The 26,884-nt window shown below is 38.7% G+C and overlaps 1 protein-coding gene across 34 annotated transcripts in view; it reads left to right on the forward strand.

Moving 5' to 3' along the window:
* TENM3 (teneurin transmembrane protein 3) overlaps positions 1-26,884 on the forward strand; it is a 1,288,622-nt gene that overhangs the window by 1,009,863 nt on the left and 251,875 nt on the right. For 2 of the 34 annotated variants that reach the window (XM_064148928.1, XM_064148931.1), the window contains exon 1: positions 20,403-20,550. The exons of 30 other annotated variants lie outside the window; for them this stretch is intronic. The gene's annotated coding sequence lies outside the window, so the exon portion shown is untranslated. Of the gene's footprint in view, positions 1-19,815; positions 20,060-20,180; positions 20,334-20,402; positions 20,551-26,884 lie in introns of those variants that run through there. 2 more of the 34 variants (XM_064148925.1, XM_064148930.1) reach the window with 2 other exon arrangements.

Consider the following 26,884-nt stretch of genomic DNA (forward strand, 5'->3'; position numbering starts at 1 on the left):
TGCCTGCATGGTTGTCTCCTCGTTTTGGCAGTGATCTGTTTGATGCCAGCAAGGAATGCTAAGACTGTCAGAAATGTGTTAACATGTAGATTAAAAAAAAAAAAAAAAACCCACAGAAAACTAAAACACAAAGCAACAAAAATTTAAAGCAAGAAATTAAGAAAAAAAAAAGTCTTTACCTTCTTTTCTTTCCCAGTGGCATTATAAATTATTCATGTGTAACAACTTTTGTTAATAACTTGCACATCTCTCCATCCACTTGCCAGCTCTTTGAATGGCAATACATTCTTGGATTTGGTTTTATTTATTCTGCTTAGAATACTGTTTATTTCACTAATCAGTAAATACAAATAAATAGATTTTTACAGCTGCAGAAAGACTACATAAGAAAGCAGTATCTTACTTGAAACATGGACTGTTAACAGTTTGAGGCACTTAGACCTCTGAAAACAAAAACTAAGCCCATACATACTGGTAGTTATAATGATATTCTGGTATGTCTGATGATGTAGGGAGTATTTACTTTAAGCACATTACTTTTTCACTGCAGGGTATAGAAGCTAATGTACTTCCAAGAGAAATCAGAAGTATAATTCATTTGCATTACACATAAAAGGCAAATGAAAGACATTCCCAAAATTTGCAAATGGGAATGCCTATAATGAAAAAGATTTCATCAAATAAAGGCAGAAAAAAATAGCTCATAAAGTATTTAGAACAAAAACAAAGATCCTAAGAGTACAAATAGCATTTTAATAATAACATTACTACACCACCATTTATACTTTTGACTTTGAGTGTGTCTAGTAGAGAACTAAAATCCAGTTGTAGAATATGACAAGTGAAAAAGAGCACAGTGTGCAAATACTTGTAGCAAGGCACAAGACTGTTTATGTATTACATTGGTTAAAATTTCTGCTACACTAAATCATTATTTATTTTTTCTTGCTCTTTCTGTTTTAGTTAATGCAATGTAACAAATTACATGCTTCCTCTGAAGAAGTGCATTGTATGGTCAAGGTAGATTCTTCCCCCTTTTATCACTACCTAGTAGAACATGTTGGCACTACTTAAAGTATCTAGGAATTCTGGAAACCCACTCCATGTTGAACTTGATTGAGCATCTATATGATGTGAAATTACATCAGGGGACAATGTGTTTTGTTAAGAACCTATCTCTAATATCTGAGCAGGAAAAAAATTGCATTATCATGGGGACTTCAATGGAAAGATAATGTTCTGTATGTTTTATGCTGTCAGTGCTAAAATGACTCTGATATTTAAAAAATCATAGATAACTAAAATGTTGGTGCAATAAATTCTTTATTAAACATCATACTGATGGCTAAAAAAGAAGGGGGGAAAAATCACAGTTAATGTTGGCTTAGGTGAGTGAACAGATTAATATGACTTTGTTAAATAGAGGAAAATGAAAACCAGGAAATATTCTGTTGAAAACTGTACTGTTAAAATCTCTCTCAGTAAATTAAAACCCCATTGTACAAACTCTACAAAATATTCAAACCCAAACCATGAAATAATTCTTTTAAGTTTGTGCTGAAAACTGCCTTAGAAAACAAAAAAGCGCTGTTAAACAAATCAGTTTAAGCAGATGTGTACTGAAAAACAACTGAGGGAGCATAATTTGATGATAGTGACGATGTATTGGCTAAGAAATTCGGGAAACTGAAGGGACAGGAGGACAAATTCGGCAGAAATCCTTGGCAAATATGTTTGGTGAGTTTGGTTTGTTTTTTTTCTTTCCTTTAATGGGCAGATGTTGGGCTTGTTGTGGTCATTAAGATGAAAAAGAATGAAAGGAATCCTAACAATGTTAACCAGACAGAAACAGAAGAATTCCCCAGAGTAAGGCAGAAAATGGTGAAGTGTTCGGTAAATGTTTGGATGAAGGAATAAAAGGCAAAGAGGGCAAATAATATGATAAAATATTTTTTCTATGGAAATACTAAATTGTACCTATTAAAAGTGGATGTTTTCAGGCACTATGGCCGTGTAACTTCATTCAGGAGTGCAAAAGTATGTAGCGAAACGACAGGTAAACATAAAGCAGATGAATTTAGACTGCAAACACTGGTGCCAATATATAGTAAAGTTCTGTTAAGAGTATTAAAAGACCTGCTTGAAGAGCTCTTGCAGTTGTTAGTGCTGAATTCTGTAATGTTGTCTAAAAATAAAACACAGTGCTGTTCCTTGTGCTTTTTAATAACAACGTGTAATTTTACAAGGCTTACTGTTTTGCTGTCAGAATAACTGAATGATGCAGGAGGAATGATTCATGTGAACTTCAACATTTAGCGTTCAGTGGCATCTTAGCATCAAAACTAACTACCCACCCATCTCCCTGGTTTTATAGAAGATTTTCAATTTCCAGAAATTTTAGTCATAATACTATCTCCAAAAACTAAGTCAAACCAGAAATGTAACTAATGGTAGTTCTGTGGCTAGTGTTCTCTGTGCTTGCAGTGATGTCTTTGAGTCTCACTTCCACTTCTAGCATGCAAGATGATAAACCGTGGCAGGTTTAAGCCATGTTACAATTGTACTGTTTATTTTTAAATCCTTATGAAGGAAGGTACTAGGAGACTTCTGTAACATCTATTTTATTTCCAGCAGCTGTCTGTAGGCTGTTTTTTCAAAGGCATAGTTAGAATAATTGATATAAAGCCCTAAGGAATGTGATACTTCAGACCATCTGCAAAATGGTGGTCTTAGAATAAAAATGAAATGCACAAAAGAAGGACTAGGTACTCACTGTATTAATCTTTTTCTTCTCCATCTATGATCTTTTCTCTTTTACCTGTAATAGAGCTCTAACCTTTAAATGTTCTCTGAGTTGAACAATTTTTCATGATCCAGCTGTCTCAGGGTTGTTTTAGTTCAGTTAAGTGTTTCTTTTTATTCACTGTTGGGTATTCTTTTTTTGAGCTATTTATGGGATTTAACTCTGTGCCAGTCAGGGGTTAATAAATCATTATTTGAATAAGTATAAAATTATTCCAGTTGAATAAATGAAGATGACCTTATTAGAAAACAATCTAAAGGCCAGTGTTTTTCTCCAAGACATAGCTGTTACTTTTCCATACTCTCTCCCCATAAAATACAAACACACCAAATCTCTGCTTCAAAGTATTATTGGGAAAAAAAAAAGCCAAAGTCTGTTGATGTTTTCTTGATCTATTGATGTAGCAATTTCCCCCTTACACTGTTATAATGGAAAATACTGCTTATTTTTAAGGATGAGACTTCATACAATAGGTAGCCAAGCCACTATCCATATGCATCAGAAGGGAGTGTAATCCCATCCCACTTGACTCCAGCCAGATGCTGTAGCCATTTCTTAAGCAAACTTAGCTGTTAGTTACACAGACACAGTGAATGTCATTTCACTGGGTGATCCAAGACTGATGGTTGATGCTAGTGTGCACTGTGCTGGTATTGTCTTGATCCCTAGACCTGCCATGCAGTGGCTGTTATTTCTTTGTATTGGGGCAGGTTTTCATTCAATTTCTTATGAATTTAGTTGAGGCTATAAAGCCAGCAGAGTATTATTCCCTGCCCTCTCCCCATCCTCTCTACCCTCCCATTTCTTTGGATTGTTTTCTGAAGATTTAGTAGCTTGAGCTTGTTCCCTGCAGAGTCAAACAGCATAGTTAACACAACACAGGATGCAGGGTGTGAAGAAGATGGATAGAACTGTAGCAGTGTTAAATATTTTAAAGTCAACATTAATGGAACTGCATCCTAACCCTGAAAAAAAATTACCTTACATCACCAGTCACTTGAACCGACTCACCCTGCAGCTGCACAGGCTGATGTAACAAGAGGGGGAGGAGGGAGGCAGGCAGGAATCCATGGCTTCAAGGGATGGGAAGTGGGGCCTCCCCTTTTGTTAGACTTAGACTGGCATAGCTGTAATATGAAACTGCTTAAGGTTTATTGAAAAATCTGGAAGTGTCTGATCCAGTTTTACCTCATCTAATCTGTGCTCAAGTGTACTTTCACATCACTTGCTGCAACTCTTATTTATGTTACAAAATTATTTGTGAGGCAGAGAAATTAAAACAATAATTCAAACCCAAAATGTAAAAGTTCAGATAGGACTTTCCATAAGTAATTAACCTGACAAAATATCTAATTCAAAATTAATGTAAATTTATTTTGCATCCTAGTAACCGTGCCCAAAGACCCCTGTACTCCCCCTCGTAGTATGCTTAGCTTGTTGTACTACTCTTAACTTACTCAACATCCCTTTCCAAAGAAGGCACAAGGCATAACAGGTATTTGCTGATCACTTATTTGTTCCACCTGTCCACTTACTTTTCCAGACTTCAGAAAACAGGTCTCAGGTTAGAGCAACAAGGTAGATGTTACCGCTTTTCCCTAGTGCTTGGATCAGGCAGGTAGGGGCCATTAAACAGGAGGAAACAAGGCAGTTGTGTCTGACATAAGTTATTTCTGCTTCAGAATGTTGTTTATTTCTTTACTTATTCTTTTGTGTCTGTTTAACCATTGCTCATATCTTTCAGAATGATACCTTTGTTTCCTCAAGCTTTCTTAGCATTCCTGATGTCCACATAGGCTGAGTGAGTCCCTGTATGTGTGAACAATGCACTGAAAAGTGCAGGAATTGATCTGCTTCAGGTAAAGCTGACAGTGCCAGAGCAGATCTGAGGAAAACTCTCTTAGCTTGTTTATTCTGACTGTGGTTATCATTGTCAAGACATACTGTGAGTGACTGACTTCAGCCTCATCTGATATAATGAGGCTTTCTGAGCAGGTTATCCAGAAAGATTATTTTGTTAGAGAGGGTTAATTACATAGAAGCTGCATTTTTTTGGTTCCTATTAAGGAAGCTATGTGAGTGATCTTATATACATTGATGAGTCAGTGCTGCATCATCTGAAAGCAGCCGTGGGATTTGTGAAATTGATCAAAGTTGCTTTGTTTCCTTTATTCTTCATCATACAAGTTTGAGAACAGAGGGAGTATGTGCTGGTAGTTGTACTTAGGTGTCTGGAACTGCAGGGCCAGGTTTAGAAATTAATGGTCAGTTTAATGTTAAAATAAGTGTTAATTTACAGCTAAGAACAAATAGTGTGGCAAGTTAAAAGTAAATTTGTCCTTTTGTAAGCTTTGTTCAGACAGTTTTATTGGTGGGTCTGCGGAGTTCAGATGTGCACTGAGTCCTGTACTTTAGTAGGGCTTTGGAAAGTAAATACCTTTGAAAGAAATAATGCTGAAAATTATCTATTCTTTCTCATTTTATTCAAGACACAATTACCTGTATTTTACCTGAAAGCATCCTTGCCTTTTCCCTAAGTTTTGATACTATGATAGGACTTGTGGTTGGAAAACTGAATGTTCTAGCTCTGTGTTCTTGAGAATTAAATCATTCCACTTAAGTCCAAAGTCCAAAACAAATAAATACAAAATCAGTAACTTTAAAATCAGTGATATAAAACATGATGCAGCTAGTGATCAATTTTTGTTCCAGTCTACAATAGCGAGCACATGAATAAAGATACTGCTACAAATATAACCTTTCCTCTTACAATTTCAAAATGAAATATTACTGCTTTATACATTTGGTTTTCTGCAAAAGTGTTAAAGTGATGTATAATCATAATCTATGCAACTGTTTGTAGCATTAGTGTGAGGACTGCACACTGGTAAGACTCTGCCAGTTAGTCCATGCACCACGTGAAGGCTTCAGGTAAACTCAGATCTTCCTTATCTTGTCATGAGCATTTAGGAGGGAATATGGAAATCCAAGCTCAGCCTCTGAGCTCAGCAGCAAGCTGCTGTAGCATGTCCAGCATAACTGTACTGTCTTGCCATTTTCTTCAGATCCTGTATTCACTTACCTCTGCCTAAGGCTTGAGCCAGTACAACTACAGAAGTGTTTCTGCCCTTGCTATAAGGTTAGACAGATCTATCACACATCTTTTCATATGAGAGGACTTTCCTGCTAGCATTAAATTGCTCAAGTACATTCCGCATAGCAAAAGATAATAGAAAAAGGTAAAGTAATTCAGTCAGGAAAGGAAGTACAGCAGTCTCTGAAAGCAAGCAGAGTTCCCTTTATACTTGGCTATATATGGGTATTCCTGGACTCTAGAAATAAATGCAGTATTTCTGTACATATATTGATAGCAGGATGACTAACTCCCTCCTCTCTCTTTTTTTTTGGTGTGTGTATGTGTGGGATGGTGTTTTGTTTGACAAGGTACTTTAAAAAGAAGTGGTAATTTGGGGATGAGAAACAGTGATTCAGCTAAGAGCTAGTTGCAAAATACAGCAAACTGAGAATGTGGAAATGCATAAAGCTAGAGTTGGAAGGGATTCCTGGAGCTCATAGAATGGTTTAGGTTGGAAAGGACCTCAAAGGTCATCCAGTTACAACCCCCTGCCCTGGGCAGGGATGCCTCCCCCTAGAACAGGTTGCTCAAGGCCTCATTCAACCTGGCCTTGAACACCTCCAGGGAGGGAGCATCCACAGCCTCCTTGGACAACCTGCTCTAATGTTTCACCACACTCACTGTAAATAACTTCTTCTTAACATCTAGTTTGAACCCATTCCCCCTGTCTAAAGACATCTATGTTTTGCTGCAATGTTTAGCAGAGTGGAAGCATTTTAATTAGTTATGTCTATATTTTCTGTTCTGGACTTTATATAGTATGGGGTGCTAGGGTTTGATGGGGTGGGAGGGATACATGTTTCTGGGTTGATTTTTTTTTTTTAATTAAGGGAAAACAAAGAACAGTAATTTGTTCTCTTATGGTTCTGACAATGCAAAACTGCCGTTTTACTAGCTAGTCCTGCACAATGAGTGGTGGTTTTAAATAATCAGCTATGTAATTGAACATATTTTGAACCATGAACATTAGGGGTTCAGTAGGTTGTGTACTGGAGCTGAACTGCAATCCCAGAAGTCGTACAAAAGAGTCTGTTCAAGGAAATCCAACAAACAAAATTGTGCTGTCGTCTTAAGACAATGACTGACGGCATTTGTATTGCTTATATATCCTAAACACTGATGTTCCCTGACTCACGTTAACCTCTTTCACAAGAATCACAACTCTTCACTGAATCTCCTACACCTATGTAACTTGCTCTCTGTCAAGCATAGGAAACAAATTTCAGTAATACTTTCTGTTAGGGTTGTAAAGGAACTTGGAAAGGAAATCTCTATCATGGCTGGCCCTGCAGTTTGAGTGTCCAGGCAGATGTGAAAACCCTTGCTTTAACCATAATCATAGTTAAACTGTTTCTTGGTTAGACACACTAGCTCAGGGAGTCTGTTAAGGTTTTGTTCCAGGTTTTTTTTTTGGGTGGGGAGGAAAAACAATTCTGTCACAATTATTGAATCAGACATTTTTAAATTACCTGAATTAAGCCAGGATAAGATAAGCACATAAAAACTTGGGTACAGCTACTGGTGTTTAGTTTTAGCTCCCTTTTTAAAATAAAACTAGTAGAAATTCTGGGAAGCAAAAAATCTGGGGAGGTTTTAACTCTCGTAAGTACTTTCTTAATCATTGCTCAGAGTTCTTTTTTGTTATTGTACCAGGCTGCATTTTGTGAATTGTAGCTTATCCTACTTTATTTATAGATCCAGCTCTCCCCTATATCTTCTTCATATTTCCTGGTTTGTAAGGCAGATCTTTGCTTTGGAGTGGTTAATTTTTAACCTCCTGTGTATTTACATGACGTTAGAATTGTTTCAGTGTTATGATTAATAGTGCAGGTAGACATATTTTATCTATGTTTTTCTTCTTGGTTATAAGCTTTTTATTTCCTCCTTTGCTGTACAAGAATGTGTCTATCTTTCCCTTATAATGCAAGTATTTTATACTTATATTTCTCCATAGTTTTGAATCTCACTCTGTTGGCATTACAGAATAGAATTTGACAGCTGGGTAAGTCATATTTAAGAGCATATTTTCCTAGGAGATATTTCTGCAAAGAAAAACAGAAAATATATAAGTTTCCATTTAAATTAAAAATCTGAAAAAGGACAGCTCCTCAGCACCAGATTTCTTACATTTCCTTTCCAATATAATCAAAACCTAGAAAAAGTCATTCAGGGTTACACCCATATCTTCATTGCAGTCTGCTGCTCTTTTTTGCAATTTCTCTGTATCAGAAAAAAAAAAAATCCATTTACCCATGTGTTTAACTTTGGTAGTGGTGGTGTAAGATGTAGCGGATAACCACTATGAGGAGATATGTCTATTGTCTCCTTCAGGGAGACATTACCTGTGTAAAATCCAGCATCTAATTGCAGCCTACTTATACCACTTAGTCGGACAATCACCAAACTAATTATAGCAACATCCAGGTTTATCACAAGTCTGAGCAGAACAAAGTCCAGAGCTATTCACTTACTCTAGAAGTTGCAGTAGCTCGAATTTGAGAGGTCTGAAAGCAGCCACAGTGCTGCTGCTATTATTGTAACTGGGCTGTGTACAAAGGTAATTTTAATCTCTGATGCTGTCAATCTGGCATCTTTCAGGCTGGATGTTAGGAGGAAGTTCTTCCCAGAGAGAATGATCGGCATTGGAATGGGCTGCCCAGGGAGGTGGTGGAGTCACCGTCCCTGGAGGTGTTCAAGAAAGGACTGGTTGATTGGTCTAGTTGATTGGATAGGGCTGGGTGATAGATTGGACTGGATGGTCTTGCAGTTCTCTTCTGACCTGTTTGATTCAATTACTCTATGAATCTCTTACTTCTAGAAATGGCCTCAAGCTGCCCCTGGATAGGTTTAGGCTGGACATTAGGAATTTTTTTTTCAGGGCAAGAATGTTCAGGCATTGGGATGAGCTGCCCAGGGAGATGGTTGAGTCACCAACCCTGGATGTGTTTGAAAGTTGTTTGGATGTGGTGTTTGGGGACATGGTTTAGGGTGAACCTTGTAGAGTAGGGATATTGGTTGGACTTGGTGATCCTGAGGGTCCTTTCCAACCTGAATGTTTCTGTGATTTTGTGATTTCACAAGTAGTGATTTTATATTTTAAACTATAAATATATATATATTTGCATATCTTACATGGTGGTCATGTAGAAAATGATGCATTTAAAAGAAAATTGAAGATTTTTGTCAGAAGATAATTAGGGCAAAGACTCCTAAAAAGTTCTTAGCTCTGGGAAGACAGCCTTTTGAAGGCCAGTGCACAGTGTTTTGGATGAAACACTGAGATGTATAGATAATGCAGTTCCAGAAAACTTGCAAAGGAAACTGCAATCAGAAACGTAGGTGTCTTAAAGAGCAGACAGAAGTAAATTTTACTCCCGAAGGAAGTAAAACAGAGACATTTCCATTGAATTGGAGAGAAAATACAGAAGTTGTATTTAAAGATGTACAGGAAAAGGCAGAATACATGAATTCTTAACACCTAATACATTACAGGATACATGAGAATTCCCCCAAACCCTTCCCCCCAACCAAACTAAACCACAAAGCCCCAGTACTCACTTTGTCTCCCCCACCCCCTGCCATTGCCTCCTATTGGGCCCAAAAAGGCGTTGATTATGCTGGAAAAACTCAGTCCAGCCTTGAAGGCCACAGGCAGGTCTGTTGCCCCACTGTTTATCAGATAAGTGCTCCCTCGAGAGAGCCAAAGGAAGGGAGAAAAGAGACACATTTGGCTTTGCTGACCACTTCTAAAGAGATAGCAGAATTGTGAGATTCAATAATGAAATTACAATTTCTGGAGTCCACCTCCTGGACCTTTCTAGTCCTCCTAGAGGACTCAACTCTGTGGCCTCCTTAAAAGGGACAACTTGCCCAAACCACCCCAGTAGGAAACTGTCCAAGATTAGGCCTCAAACATGTTGAATTCATTACCAGCAGCTGTGCATATAAGAAGTGTTTCTTTACCACACAGCCGAAACCACTGTGGCCTGTCACTGCCATTTGTATAGCAATTTGCTGACTTTTTAAGGAACAGGAAAACATTTAGCTAAAACAGGAGCTGAAATAACTGACGTAAGATAATTCCAGGGAATTTTAATAGCTGCTGAGTGTGTATCATGTAACTATGCTGAGCTGCACGTATATATGAGATTTCACTTTATGTAATAAAACTCACTAAGAAAACATCTTTTTAATGTGATGGTAATGGTTTAATGTTTACTGTAAATCACAGATACAGATCTTAAGAGGTTCCTTAAACAAACAGAAAAGGTAAAGTGATATGACAGTAATAGTATTATTTTGAGCATCAGGATTTTAAGTTACTGACATTTTCTTGAAGATAAATTCAAATATGCCTCCATTAGGGGGAGTTACACATTCATCACTAAGTGCTTCTGATTTTCATACACTGTTTGGTATAACAGATTTTTCTCTTGGATGTGTTTGTTAACTTTAAAAATACTCTGTTACTGCTAGTACTGCCTTATTCCTCTGCAGTGGGATGTGGGTTTGGTGTTTCCCAGCTTTTTTAACTTCTAATTAGCACACAGAAAATTGCAGTGGAGAAGCTCCAACTTTATCAATTTCTGAACACTTCAGAAAACAAAAAGCTTTTCTAATAGTAAAAATATATTTATTAATTGGGGGACTTTTTCCAAACTGAAGCATGGATGGTAAGATTTTGCAGAATCATAGAATGGCTTACATTGGAAGGCACCTTAGAGGTCATCTCCTCCTACCTCCCCACCATGGGCGGGCATGTCTCTCAACCAGACTCAGCTGCTCAAGGCCTCATCCACCCTGAGCACCTCTGGGAGGAGGCATTAGGCATTATTCAGAACATGTGGAGGGAAATTCTTTTTCTCAAGCAGTTTTTCCTTCGACCATCTTTTTTTTTTTTTTTTTCCCCATCTGTGAAACTGTTTCTGCCTCAGGGTAGTTCAGGAAATCTATCAGTGTCTGGTTTGTTTACTTTGGTGTAGGAGAGTTTTAAATAGAATGTGACCCTTGAGCTGGATGTTAGTATGAGTGTTATCAAAAAGGCAAAGAATACTGATGGACTTAAGCTGATAAATTCTTATGCCAGGCTTTAGAGTATAGTAGTTTTAGATAAGGTATTGAAATCATGTAGTTACATGCCTAAGCACTCTCCATCTACCTAAGCTCCTGTGTAAGGTGGATAGTGACAGATCTCTTTCCTTTATACAGAGAACTGAGAGCCACAACCAGTTGAATGCTCTGTGGATTAAGTTCATTGAGTATTTGTTGTCGTCAGCATAGGAGCCATTCTGTCCTTGGAGTACTTTCTTGGTGTCTGGTCCAGCTGCAGGAAGCACTGACTTCTGGGAAACCTCAGAAGAACTTCTGGGAGGCCCCATGAGTAGGAAAAAAAATTTCAAACACCTACAGTCTTAAGATTTTGGTGTAATATATTTAAGGGCTTGTCTCAAAATGAATGCCTGTATCACTACTCTACTCTTCAGGACAGGTCTCTACTGGTGACTTTTTGTCTCCTCCTGGCAAAGTTATCACAAAGGTAGGTGGACAAGATGAGAAAGGACAGTTCAAGGTGAGGAGTAGTGAAGGGGAGAGAAGGGAACACGAGTTCATCTTTCACTGATCATGCCTAGATAGATAGATGACTGAAGTGTCTATGCATAGGTCATCCTCATTGTAGAAAAAAAGTACTTGGGCCTCTGGATGGTGGACACAGGCGTGAGAATAACTTACCAAAAGTGGATTGTGACATTACATGTGGCATAGACATCATTCTTGTAATATTTTTGTGGGGTACATTTTCCATGCCATTTTAGGAACAGGCTTTTTTCCATACTTTTCTACTAGTTTGACCCCAGTTCTATCAACTACTGAGCAAATGCAGAGATTAGTATTTCAATTCTCATGAAGCATAAGCATCCCCAGCAAACGGGAAGAAGAGAAGAATGATGGCCAAGTATGGAAACTTCCAGATTCTTGAGGAAGGGCTGACAATGCTTCTTGCAGTATAAAATAAATGGCAGGGCAAGCTAAGGCAAGTTGTGTGCTTGTGGGGAAATACTTAAGGAAATACTGCTGTAGAAAGCAGAGTGGACTCTTTGAGACATCTTGCAAAGTTTTATCTGCCTTTTTACCAGTATTAAGGACAGCTTCCATACAATATATTATCATCAGGACATTTGCAATAAAAGCTGCAGTTTTACTGAATGTTTTTCTTATCTTTGAATCCTTCTTCAGCAGCCATGGCTGTGGCCATCTCGTATTTTTTGGCCTTCAGAACTGATCCAGTCAGGCTGGCATTTTTAATTCTAAATGTGCCCCCTGTCTCCCATGTAAGTTTTCATTTAACCTTTCACTTTGCATGCTTCACTTCTAAAGTGTTAAGCCACATGATGGGTAGGAAGATAGGAGGTGAGGGGAAAACCCTTTCGTGTGACTTGCACTGATTCATCAGCAACCTAAAATCTCCTGTGTCGTGCCATTGGCTTTTGTGTGCCTTCAGTATAATATATACACCAGATTTAGTTTATTTATTTGCCTTGAGAAATACTTTTAATGCCAAGTATTCTACTACTTGCACACATTTTAAGGGCTCTTGTACAAGAGATTTCTGCTGGCCTTTGAATTCCTTCTCTGGCAAATAACACTAGAGCTTGCAAATCTGGCAGTGCTTGTGGGAAGGTCTTTAGTGAAACCAATTTTTAGTGAAATCATTTAGCTGATAGAGTTAGGAAATGATAATGATAAAGTTGGCTGCTGCAAAAATAGCAACTAAAAGACAGAGCCAGACTCCATGATTTTTGAAGCTGTTTAAGACACATGGATGCATGGCAGTCTGATAGATATGCAGTGGCATGACGAGCAGGGAAGTTGTACTGGGAAGAAAGGCTTTAGGGACTATTACATGTGGTAATGTCTGCATAATACACTGTGTTCTGGAAAGTAAGTAGCATTTGTAAAACTGCACTACTCATGGCTCTGTGCACGAGCATAAGGTGAACAGGCTCACTAAAATGTTGTGAGTGCACCAAGAAATCCTAAAGTATAAATAAAAAGAAAGAAGAAATATGTTCTTCCCCTCTTAAGTAAATGGCAACTTTAAATTCTTGATTGTGTTTCCACCCTGTTTCTGAATAAGCCACATCTGCTGGCATAAAGGAAAATTATTTCACTAGCTGCTTGGTATGTTGGCAAATTTAAGTCTGCTGTGTCGAATGTGGAAAATGGTCACCTGCTCTCTAGGAGAATTAATATACAATAAATCACTTCGAGTTGCACTACAAATGCAATTGTAGATGCACTACAGCACTTAGTCTTGTGTCTAACAACCCACCTATCAGCAGGCATTCATCATCTGCTGGTTGTGTACCACAGGAAAGTTTGTTCATGCAGGCAGTTTTGAGTGTAAAATTGTATATAAACCCTATTCTTATGGTTTATGGATACATCTTTTTTGTTTCTCTTGCGTGCAAAAGGTGTAAGCTGTCTACTTAAAATGCCTTGCAGGCTGCTGGATTGTTTTACATAAACCCAAGTTAATATTTTGGAAAGCATTTATTTTAAATGTATGATTTTTATAACCACTTTGTATATAAATCATTTGCAGGGATATGGCTCACACCAGGTGTCAAGAGTAGTGTGAAATAATTTTTATGCCACCTTTCCAAGGCAATAAATGTCATATAAGCGTACACAAGTGCAGATAGAGTACTTTTAGATCAACATTTTCAAACTGTATGTTAGAAATCTGCTTGACAGACTTACCCAAAGGATGACACTTCTTTTTTCCACAGCAGCAACTGTGTAAAATGAAAATTTGCTCTGGTTGTTGGTTTTTTTTTTTTTCCTTTTCTTTTTTTTTTTTCCAAGGAGTATGTTGTAAAAGGGTGGGAGGAGAACCTGTGATTAGGAGAAAATAAATGGTTTCTTTCTACTGGAGGGGGGGGAAGAAAGAAATTTCTGACCAAAATGATACAGCAAGTTTTAAGCCATATACCCTGCAATAAAAAGACAAAATACAGGATGAAGGACGGCAACAGCTGAACCCATAGTCCCAGCCACATAGTTTCTGTCATGTCATGAGCGGTGTAATACTTATTACAAGAACTATGTGAAGTATTTTTGGTGAGAATCACACGGATATTGATTTTGTGTATGTGGGTGGATCAGTGCACCTTTAAAAGCTGTCATTTTGGAGTAGTACCTTTAATATTTTTTCTTAAGATGATCAGAATACAAGTTAAGCTTTTCTACAAGTGTGAGATTCCAGCTTCATCGTTAAGAAGAGCAGTGTTTTTTCCTAGAGCTTATTCTCTTATACTGATAGGATTGCTCTGCTGGTGGTCTTCATCACTTCCAAGAGATTCACAATAGGGTAGTTGTTTTCCTTTTCACGAAAGCCAATTCTCCTTGTCAGACCTCTATACAAGACATTTTATTCTAAATGTATTGTTTCAAACATCCTAGTTATGAGGTGTCCTGGTTAGGAGGCGTCCTGTATCTCACGAGTTTACATACCAAATTGCCCTCTTTCTCTTTCCAGTTACTTTATGTCACTTTCATTTGCAGTAAATATCTTAGTCTCTTTCTTTCTGACAAAAGTGCAAATCTTTAATTAAATTTTGAAAAAAATTTAAAATCTGTAATCCAGATGGATTTAGAGCTGTGGACCTAAGTATTAACTGTAAATCAAAAGTTAGTCACTTGGAAGCTGCTTATTATGAAGATTAAAACACACAGTCTCCAGTCTGCATTAGCTGTGCAAGCAACTGCTGCTTTGCCTTCTTTCCCAGATGAAAGTCAGTGAGTAGCACCAGATGATAGAAGTTGATGAAAAATGGGAAAGTGATACAAAAAATTATGGGCAAAAGGTGCAACAACTATGCATGTTTCAGAATCTTTAATAATTCTCTGTAGGGTCCTAAAGTGTTACGGTGCACTGAAGTGAGTCTCGCAAGATACAAACAGGATTTAAATTCATAGAGTTCAGTTAAAAGAGAGATATAAGTTGGATATTTCTTTCTTCAGTGCAGAATTTAAACTTGTTCATCAAATGTTATTGCCTTTTCCTCTAAAACTAGCTAAAATGACCTGAAAGCATTAGAGCAATAATTTTTATTGTTTCCTCTCACTACCATCATTCATATAGCAGCTCTTCTGAAACAAACAGGATTAACTTTTTTTTTCCCCTTCAGGAGAGAGAGAGGGGGGGTATTTTTTAAAAAGAGCTCATTGATATATCATCTAATTTCCCCAAACTTTGATGAAAATGTCTTCCTCCCCATCACTTAGTGGTACTATGAGATAAGGAAAGCATGTATGCTTTGTGTTTCCAAGAACTATGTTAATCATTCAAAGCATATGTGCCCTTTTTCTCTGGTGCCTGAGTGGTACTGCCTGCACTACGTGCAAACGTAGGAATGTATTAGTGCAAAAGTAACAAAAACTGTCGATATTGTTGCATAAAAATATTTTTGCCTTTTTTTTACCTTGCCTGATGCTGCATTGAGCTCACTGGAAATTTTGTCAAAGAGCAGAGGAATGTTATTTACATTAATATATTAATCTACAGGACTCAAAAATCACAGTGCAAACTTAACACTGGATGCTTTTATATTGTTTCTTAGAGAAAAACAAACCCGACCCACTTATTATCCACTTACAATCAAGAAAAGTGTCATAATTCAATCATTTTTTGAAAGAACTATTATTTTTTGCTTGCCCTACCCCAGTTTTATCTACTTGCTTACATTTTCCATGCATATTTTTAGTGAAACGCTACCTGAAACTGCAAAATACTTAATATGCTCTTTGAGAGGGGTTATAAAAAATAGTTAGGCTTTATCCCTGTGAATGAAAAGGGAAAAAAATAAGTTTGCTGTTTCCATACTTGAACACTTAATGTGCAACCTCATCGTGGTCTTGCTCTATTCTCATTTAAATCAGCATGATTACCAGATGAAAAAATGTCTCATCTTAGTCTTTACATGTGAGAAAAATCTACTCTGTCAATGCTTTAGAACTACAAGATGTTCTATGTGTAAATATATTTGGGCATATGTGCTTTCACACGGGAACACATTATACTACTAATCTTGTTGATACCAGATAGTGTTCTTAAGACTTATTTCTAGAAAAAGATTTGCCTTTTTTTTAATACATATCCAGCAGGAACTGGAAAGCTGAATTATAAATATTTTACTTAATTGATTAAGTCTGTTTTGTAAAACAGACTGATTTTTGTCAGATAAAGTATAATTTATGAAAAAAAAAAATATTCTCTTAGGCAGTGTTTAAATTTCATAGCTTAATACCCTGGGTTTTTTGTAGGGCTGTAAGAAGGAAAAAAAAGAAGTATGTTCCAAAGTGATGTATTGATGCTGAGTGGCTTCAGCTTCTAGGCAGATGCTCCATTCATGCTGGTTTGTAGTGTACAGTATTTCCTTAAAGTACACCTAGCCTTTCCGTAGAAGCAGCTGTAACATTAATTAAGTATTTATGATAGGATGTATTAACAGGGCACTTAAGCTTGTACTTTTCAAATAGGTGAATTAGTAGTTGTCTAACAAGGTGTTTGTCCCCTTTTAATAAATCTCCCTGGTCATCATTAATATTGATAAATAGCTGACATTACTATCTTGATGATAAGAAAAAAGGTTCACCAGTTAGGATAGGCCTCAGAAGACTATCTGACGCATCATTTTTCCCCTCTCTCATCATGCTGTTTTTGTGGTATTGACAGAGTCAACTTGGTGTCTCTATTTGCCATATTTAAAATGGGCATAATAAAGTTTTCTACTTTGGCATAATGGTGCTCAGAGAAGATAACAGTAAGGACCAAATCATTATGTGCTGCAAGAAGCACAGCTGCTTGTGCCTGAAGCATTCTCTTCTAGCGACTACCCAGAGTCACCTCCAGTGTAACCTCTGAAGTCCTCCAGGCATCAGCTTAAACTGATGGAATTACCAATGTGACACTTCTCTGTGTTAGAACTTGTTTAACAGAGAGTGAATATAGATGTTTGTTAATACCTTTAAATTCCTAAAAACCCAGCACAAATTCAGATGCTGATATAAAAACTAATCATTGTGATTAACATGCAATAGCCCTTCCTCCCCAAACCAGCCAGTCTGAAAGCTGAAACAAAGCCCTGCCTCCAGGAACTAACCACATTCACAATTCTCCCCTGTTTTCATACACTCTGGAAAAAGATGAACTATGCAACAAGCTATGAATGCCATAAAATTTGAGCTCCTCTGGATGAGAGAAGAGGAATCAGTTCCAAAAGCTTTGAGTTCCCACAAAGAACATCCTGTTAGCAGTTCCTTGCCCTTTTCTACCAGCAAGGCCCCAGATTAGTTGTTTTCACTGATCTAAATTGTGCCAATGCAACAGAAAGAGTGGGAGAGAAAAAGAGAAATTCTTTCACTTATGTCAAAGCCAGCTGTATGGTACCTTTCAGTTCTTTAAAAAAAGATAAGGTTTCAAGTGACCCTGCCAGTGACCTGAAAAGGCCACTGTGACTTCAGCAGGGGATGAGTCTCTCTTGCCCGTGAAAAGCAGCTTCCAGTAAGGAAGGCAAAAGTGGGCACTGTAGTGATAAATGTACCTGCAGATAGCTGCGTGGATTAACACAGCTCTAATTTATTCCACATTAAGAAAGAGGGCTATAATGAGTTATTAATAAAGACTGAAAATGGGTTCAAATTCAATGGTTAATGTGGTGCATTAATTTACTGTAATAATCTTTCTGACCAAATAATTGGGGTGGAAAAAAAGTACTTCTCTCTTTTCTTATGAATGAAACATGCATGCTCTTCTCTGCCTCCCACGTCCCCACAAGGCTTTGTTTGAGCTTTCTACTATTTGGGCATAAGCAGTGTTGTCACAATGCACGGTATCTGTGAGGAAATTTGTTTTGCTGTCATTTGTCTACTCCATATAAATATTTTCCTAAGCAAACATCTATGTTTTAGATGTCTTTAGTGTTGCACCTAACAGATTTCATAAATCATTTGTGCTGGCACTAATGGGACAGTGGAGTCACAGCATAGAGGAAATCAAAGCAAAGGAAAATTCCATTGCAGCTGGTTGGAAATGGACAGAAAATCCACTGCAGTGACAACAACATATGTTCCTGGATGGAGGAGCCAGGCCAAGGAAGGTCAGCACTGGCATAATTAACAGAGGCAGAATCTTACCTTTTTGGTACACTGTCATCCTCATACAATGAATGTACAGCGTAGAAAAAGGACATAGAAGGTACAGGAGAGGGGTGACAAGGTAGATTCCTTTTGGGAAGAGGGATTGTCTAAATGCCTCTTGCCTTCCATACTACCTGGCTCTTGGAGGATCCAGTATCCTGTTTCCTGCCCAAGTTCATGGCAGTCTTCTGTAGAAGGAGTGCAATTACAGGTACCCTCTAAGCGCAGTAATTCTCTAAAGAGCTCTAAAGCTCTACATGAGCTGACTCCCTGTTCCCATTCTCTTTCTTTCAAGATCTGTGGTCATATATGCCTGAATTAATTATCTACTTAGTAGATTTTTCAGTAGCAGAAAGTGCTTATCCATAGATGCTTCATTCAAGTAGTTTGGAAAATAGTATTTGCGTGAGCTAATACCCCATTTATTACAACTAGACCTCTTGGAAGAGACACAGAGAATATGTGTTGCTGTGGAATTGCTAGAGACTTGCTTCCTTAACTGACTGCATTAGTTCATGACTTCATCTCATGCCTCTTTTCTTGGCTGGTCTTGCAGCTCTTTCAGATAGGAATCTGTACAGAATGTGAACTTCAAAAGTTTCTAACTGTAGCCACCACACTTCATCCCCACCTCCTGAAGCCCGAGTCAATGGTGACTATATTACAGTTTCTCCTCTGTGCTAAGTTGTGTGCAAAGCTATCATGAACATCTTCAATTCAAGATGTAGCATTAGATCTATTACTTCGGGATTTTTTCCAGTATTTTTCCCCATTGCCAGCCAAGGCTGCCCTCATCAGGACCTCAGTATTTAGCTCCTTATTTTCCCCCATTTCACAGAATTCTATTTCAGCCTGTATAGTCTTCGCTTCTCTAGGAAGTTGCAAATGAGCAGTAATTGTGTGAGCTTTTTTGAATATTATTAACTTTCTTATGAATAATACATCTAAAATATGTGCTTGTATTGTAGTTCTCTACAGAACAGTGTTGAAACATATTCTGGAATGGTATTACTATCCCTGGATGTATTGTGCAGTCATTAACAATAGCTTGATATGATTTTTGGCAAAATGGCTCCTGGGTAGTCGCTGTGATAACTTGGCCTGTCTCAAATCTTATAACAGGGCGAGGGAGAGTTAAGCAAAGGCCCAGAGTGTGTGTGGTGTGGGGGGAAAAGAGATTTTGTAGGAGTTTACTACGTAACACTGTGCTTTTTAACTCAGAAGGTTCCATGTGTAGCAAGTTAGGATTGATGGTGGAAATCTCATTCCTAGACACTTCTTAAAGGAGTTGCATGTTCTACAAGAGGTAATTATTTAAAAGTTGTGGGGGTTTTGGTTGTTTTTTAATCTCGTTTTTGTACTAAAGACAGCGGCACTAACTTCAAATGTGTACCAGCTGAAAACAGGGTTTTGTTCCTTGGAGTGCATTTATGTCTGCATGTTTTGTAGGCATCTAGTTGTTCTGTTTCTTTGGAGTACTTTAGAAATGAGTGGTGAATAATGTGAATGCTGTAGTTTGTGTCTTTTCCTAGCGTTATCTGGCGCAGCTCTGATGTGTAATGCACTGCACCTGTTTGTCTGTCCAGTCAGATTGGGCTGCAGCTCCAAAGGCTTCGTTAGGCGCAGACTTAATCACCAATTGTCGAGTGTTTCGAAGGAAGCCGAGTTCGTTAATGTTCTCGCCCGCGCAGGTGGGACGCAAAGCGATCTCCTCAGGTGGGGATGAGCGGGGGAGGTGTTTGTTTGAAGCAAAGCACAGGTGCTGCCTGTTGAGGGGACCGGTTCCGACATCTGTGCGCCAGCAGCTGCGCTTCGGCCGGGCCCCGCTGCAGGAGGGTTGCCCTGCGCGCGAGGGAGCCGCCGCTCCTGCGCTCACTGGCGGGGATGAAGCGCCTGCGGCCGAGCGCCAAGCCGCCTCTGTAAGTACGACTCCAGCTCCTTTCCCTACATGCTTTAGAGACTCTGGCGACAATTTGTGCGGGAAGGCGCAGATGAAGTTGGTTTTGTGTCAGTGAAAATCTGAGCCGCTGCCGGCCGCACGGCCACGCAGAGCTGCTGCACGCCTGCCTGTGCGCCGCGTAGCCGAGCTCAGCCCAGCCGTACCGACGCCGCCGCACAGGCGGCTTTGCTCGCTTTCCCGCGCTCGCTGGGAGCGATCCTTCTGCCTTTCCCCCAAGCTCCTGGCCTCCAGCTGTAAGCATTTACGCCTGTCTCCCTGCGAACCCACCGCCGCGGCCCCGAAAGGGTTACGTGGTGCCAGGCCCGGCCCCCTCCTCGCCGGGGAGTAAACACCGCCGCCTCAGCCTATCGCGGCGGCCGGCTGCGTGGGGCCGGAGGCGAACGGGGCTCCGTCGGGCGGGCTGCCACAGACGGGGCCGGGCGGCGGAGCGGAGTGGCACGGCGCGGCACGGTATGGTGAGGTGGGGCGCGGGGCGGGGCTGGGGAGACGGCGGCGGTCGTGCGGGGCGGGCGCGAAGGAGGCGGCGGTGGTGGTGTCGGTGTAGCACCCCGGCGGCGTGGGTCGGCGGCGAGGGACGGCGCTGGCTGGTTCCGCAGCTCTAGCAGCCGCGGGCTGCGAGTCTGGTGTTTGTGGTATTGCTAAGCCAAGAGGCGGCCGCTGATCTCCTGTTCCTTCCTCGCTGCTCGGAGAGCCTGCCCCGGTGTGTGGCCGGGATGTGGTAGGGTACATTGGCGAAATCGGAGGTGTAGGCAAGAAGTTTTTGCTTCATTTGCAATCAGGGTGCTGCATCTCGCTGTGTAGTGCAAGCCTTTGAGCTCTCACCGTTATGCGCCGTTGTGTTTCTAGCAATAGGAAAAACACAAAGTGCTTCTAATTATTGCACTTGTTGGAGGCTGCGATACCAGCTGTACTGGGAGGGAGTGGGAGAGACCGCTCTAGTTCGAAAGTCTAGAATGAAAAATGGAACTTTATAACAAGGCAAAATAAAAGTATGAAAAAAATCAGGTTAATTTATAAAGGTTTGTGAAACCCTTCATTTAATGCACAGTGTGATCTTTTAACATTTATGTGGGCATCTGAAGGAAAAAAAAACCCTTGAAGCAGAGCTATGGTGTGGAAAGTAAAGTGCTACTGAAAGCAGTCACATTTCTCTCTGATAGCTTCTTCTCTTTTGTATACCAAATGATACATATAGAGAATACAGCTGTGTCACGAAGTCATTCTATATTCTTAAAGCTTAGTATAATCAAATTCATTGCCTAAAGATGAGGTAGTTGAAGATTTGATCCTTTTTCACTGAAGTGGAAATACTTTCAGTAATTGAAAGCAGATTCGTGTCTGGAGTTGTATGGGCCAAGATTTTCATTTTTAAAACAAACCTTTTGTTCTCCGGCCTTAAATATTTCAGTGAGCCGTTCGGAGACCTCTGTTTGCTAATTGATAGAGTAGACTGTAAGGAAGGATTTGGGGCGGGGGGGACCAGCTGAGAAAGGTATGTCCACAATTAACTTAAAATGTCCGTGTTCCGTGGAGTGCATGAACATACCATTGCAGTTTTTTTGCCCACTGCATTTTAGTTTCCCTGTTAATTCATGTGAATCTGAATTTTAACTAAGCATCTGTCTGGAAAGTGGTTTGCTTTTAATAGTACACATGCACTTTCCTCTAGATCATTTGCCGTGCTGTATTAAACAGAAAAGCAGAACTTTGAAGATTTGGGGAAATACTGATCTGCACCAGCACACAAACCTGACACTTCGTGGTGATAGCTCCCTTTTGTTAACTTTGAGCCTGGTTTTTGGCCATTACTGTGTAGAGCTTTCGGGAACCTTGCCTTCTGATATTTCAGCAATGGAGAGAGAAACTTGGGATGTGAACTACCAAACCCCCAGACAAAGACTGGGCTGCTGTCGTTCTGTTTGTTACCAGCTTTGAAGGTAGAGAACAATGGAGGGAGAGGAAGGGGAGTACCTTCTTTGCTAAGCGCTCTAATCCACAGAACAAATTCACTAGAAATGGGTGGAAAAATCGCTAAATGTGGCAAGAGTTCATCTTCTGTTAGAAAGTGTATGAATTGCTTAATAGACAGAAGGATCTGATTGCCTGATTCAGGCTATTATTAAGATAAGGATTTGTTCATTTGCATAATGATATCAAATAGGCCAGGTTTCTTTTCCCGAACTTCCGGGTGTTCATATAGCTAACACACTTCACTTTACTCTCTTTTCTTCTTTTAAAAGATAAATCTTTCAATAAATCTTCAGTAAGTTCATCTTTAAATATTTAAGTAAAGTGTGAGAAGGGGAGGCGGTCAAACCGGAACACAAAATCTAGCTTGCCATTTTATTCATCCATCAGATTGGGGCTCAAAACTGTCAGACAGTTCAGAAGCTGCAAATAAGATATTGCAAAACTTTCTGATTAATCACTCTGCAACTTTGTGTGGAGAATAGACTCATGTATGTCACAGTATAGTGTTTTTTTTTTTGTTGCTGATGTTTTCTTTAAGGAGGTAGAAAGCCATGTTACAAGAAACCTCTAACAGCAGAACTACTACCAAAAAAAAGCATTTAATATTTAAATTGTTTTGGCTAACTTCTTTTGCAATAGAATTGAGAACAGGTGAAGTGCTACATTCCGTGCAATAGGGAATAATATTTATAGTTTCCTTTAGAAGAAAAGCAACTGACCTGGTAGCTGTCTGAAAAAATCTGGCACTTGATGCTCTAAAAAATGTTAAATGTTGCGTTGGGTATGTGTCTGTTTTAAAGATTCACAATAAGAATGCTGCTAAGCACTCATCAGTGTATGATGCAAACAGATCCAACTTAATTTCTTTTGGCCTGTAACCTTATGTGCCTGATGTGCATCTATGGAGATTTAACACATTTACCAAATTATTGAACTGTTCTGATAAGTAAATATGAGATCAGACTTTCCCACTTTTCTTTCATGTCCTAATTCACTTGTTGAACTAAACAAGGAAAAAAGGTCACAGTATGTATGGTTTGTACAGTGTAGGCACTGTATTGTTTTCCAAAGGAGAAAATCTGTTTGCTTTCCTATCTCTTTTGTATGTCTACAAAGATCTTATTGGCGGTTGTGTCATTCCAAATGTATCTGTAGGCTTCACCCTGTGTGGGTCTGACAGACTTTCCTCAAGATGTAGCTACAGTTTTACACATTTCAAAGTAACGAGGGCTTCCATATTTTCAGTGATGTATAGAGAGATATGCTGTGATCTTGTAACCTTGGTTTGAAGAAGTGCACACCTTTTAGGTTTGAACTTGAAGATTTTTGCACAAAATATATTGGGATTAAATAAAGGAACTGAAGTAATAAAATGCTTCTGTAGTTTTCCAAGGTTAGAAATTTTCTTTAAATGCTAAAGACAAATGGGAAAAGCAGCACTTGTGTTCCTTTAGAAAGCTTCACCTATGTTAAACTCCCAAAAGGAGAAGTAGGTGGTTGAGTTAATATGAATAAATGGGAAAGAGTCATTCACCTTCTTTCCCTAAGTTTGAAATAATTGAATGTACAATTATGCAGGAAAGCCTCAGAACGTTGGGATGGTAGAAGCAAGGTGTGTCATCTTCTTTTGGCCCTGGCTAGGGCTGCCATTTATTCGAACCTGAAATGCAAATAATGATTTTGTGAATATTACTCTAAAGTAGGTAGTTTATGAAACAAGTCATTTAAATATAAGAAAGTGCTAGAGTTCTTAGTATCTGGAGACAGTATATCATTCCACTAGGATCCACGTGGGAAAGAAAACACAGTTGCAATTTTGAGACCTAATTTGGAGTGGAAGTTTTATTATTTACTATATGCAGTAGAAAGGATTTAGTATAGCAATATTTGTGTATTTGATGTGGTAACTGGTGACAGCAGAAGCACTGGGCTTTTTGGTTGGTCTGGTTGGGTTTTGGGTTTGTTTTTTTTAATAGGGTAGTAGAGTATATCTTTATCCTAGTTTTAAGTTCTGGCATACTCAGAATTCAGGAATCTGGTTTAGGAAGTGTTACGGCAAACAATACAATGAAATACCTGATACTTTAAAATTTGGGCAAACTATGTCTGCACTTCACAGTATTGGTGGCCTGACAGAATGGCAAGGGCAGATACCATTGTCATCTCTGAATATCTATGTTATGATAAAACTGATTAAATATGTGTAACAGGGCAGATATTGTTGTCATCTGTGAAGATCTGTGTTGGGATAGAACTGATGGAATGCATGTAACAGGTTTTTCTCCATTTATGCTGTATTGTCTGCGGTAAAGGATCAGCAATTTCTGCAGTAGCAGTAAGCTCACATACCTAGTATCGTGTCAACAGTTTTATCTTTTTGATGCCAGTTGCTCTTCTGCCTCTTTCTGGCACTTGCAGAGGAGTCAGACCTATACAACAGTATTTCTAAGATGTGTAAAAGAAAAACAGATTTGGGGGGTGGGGGGGAATGAAAATAAGATCTCTTGTATGCAACTACAAAAAGAACATCTAGCTGCTTTGCCAGCTTTTTTATTCTTTTTATCCTGTTTCAGTTCTTAGTAGTCCACATGCTATTGACGTGGGTTGGTTTTTCTCTTGATATAAAGAATTAGTGTCCTGGAGACTGCTTTGGGATAGTAGAGAATAAATGAATAAAATTTAAAGAAGAAAGTTACTGTTATTATAGGATGGTAATACTTGGTCATTTTTCTTCATGAGAAAGCATTACCTGAAGCTTCCAAATTGTCATAGCTGCCAAAATTGTTTTAAAACTACTTTAATTTGCATTTCTAGTGTAGTTGCTGACCACACACAAATTTAAAGGAAGGGAAGAAAAAAAATGGAAATGCTTTTATTAGAGCACCTCTTGGTTTAATCTTACAGTTATACTTTTTCATAAAACATTATGGTACCCATGTATGAAAAAATTGCAACTAGCTATCTGCAGAAATTTCAGAGTCTGGTGGTTGTGTTTCTTCTTTTTTTTTTTAGAATGTTTTTCCTCATTAGTCAGAAACTGTGTTAAAGAAAAGACTGTTGTCCAGGGAGTTGTAAAAAGTAGCCTGGAAAGCCTATTATGTTCTTTCTTTAAATAAAACAGAATTGCCTTATGTAACAAAGTTAACTTTGTTAACCTTTTATAATTATTTAACCATTATTTCATTTTACCCCCTGCTTAAACATTGTACATTAATGCAATAGACACCTGGCTGTGCTCTTAAAAGTTTATTTGTCTTCCAATTCCTGTGATAGTAGGGGGCAGTATATCTCCTTAATTATCTTTGTTCAGGGAAATGTTGAAAGGCCAGGGTAGTTAAACAAGGCCATTTGGATTTGCAGTAAGGTCAAGTCAGATGCAAGGAAAGTGGTTAAATGCATTATCATCTTATTGAGCACATCATCAGTGAAGTGACCTTGATGGAGGTGGAAAAAGCTATTTGGCTATTTTATGAGAGCCACCTCTCTGATGGCTTTATTCCTGCCAGAGAGTACTTCAAATAGCTTTATCATAGTCTCCTCCTGCTTTGAAATCTGATTTTTCTTAATTACAGATAACATGTTAAGAGTCTGAACGTTGACATGAACTTTTCTGATAATGGCAAATTTTAGTACTTTAGAGTTTATCCTTTGGCTTAGGAGATATGGAGGAGATATCTCTAAACTGAATATTAAGATGACTTTAATGTTGGTTATTTCATACCTGCTTTTAATGGTAATAATTTGTTTTCTATTAATGTAAACTTTAGTTCTACTACTTTTGAAGGTGTTTTTAAGTTACCTCAGCACAGAAAAGCCAACTTCCATCCTTAGCATCAGGGACACTATTTTTTTAACATATGTCTATTCATGTTTTTAAAAGATACTCAAACCATGGGTGTCTCGTGGCCGCTGGAAACAAGTAATTTAGAAAATATGTAACTAATGCTTATGTTCCTCTGCCACTTGTGCTTTCTAATACCAGTCAATACTGGTGCCTTGAAGGCTTAGAAAAGTAAAGTTTTGGCTGTTGCACGTTGATTTAAATATTTAATCAAAGTACTCTCATCTGTCCATCTTCCCCTCCCTCCTTTTTAACTCTCTTTCTCCATTCAAAAATGGTTTCCTTATTTGGTGTAAAATTATACTGGTTTGGAACAGCATCATCTTAGGTGTCTGGCTTTGAAAATACCTCAGTGCTAGTTGTACTTTTTATAGTTCTCTCTACATGCATTGGCATAATTAGGGGTATGTTAAAACAAATATGCAAAATAACAAGGAAAGACCATATTGGAACAATTTGAGCCCCTTAAGATATAGGTTAATTGGCTGAAACTCACAGCAGAGCATTACAAATTGGTAGAGACGAGAAAGAATGATTTATAGGAAAATATTAAAGCAAATATATGAAGCATAGTTACATGAAATATCTTCACTGATGGAAGAGCCATCTGCAAGATTTCTAAAAACCAGGTGGACTGAGGTGATACTTCTAGATGCAATAAAATAAGGACCAGCTGCATATCATGACACATTTTGCAATGGTGGCATCCTGGTGGCTATGGAATGTATCTTAGCACAATTGATAGAAGTCTCATTTCTTGAAAACACGTATTACTTGTTTTACAATGGAGTATGGCTTTTATACCTTTCTGTTCCTAAGTTTTGATTAAATGTTGCCATTTGAAGGTAGATGTATTTAACTTCCACTTTGTGACTAGTGATCTCTTACTCTTCAATGTATAGGTGATGTCCCAAGAAGGCAGGGTGGTTCTTCTCATTACCACCTTTGGAGATGGAAAGTATCTCATAGTTG

The sequence above is a fragment of the Pogoniulus pusillus genome, chromosome 9, assembly GCF_015220805.1.
Source record: "Pogoniulus pusillus isolate bPogPus1 chromosome 9, bPogPus1.pri, whole genome shotgun sequence".
NCBI lineage: Eukaryota > Metazoa > Chordata > Aves > Piciformes > Lybiidae > Pogoniulus > Pogoniulus pusillus.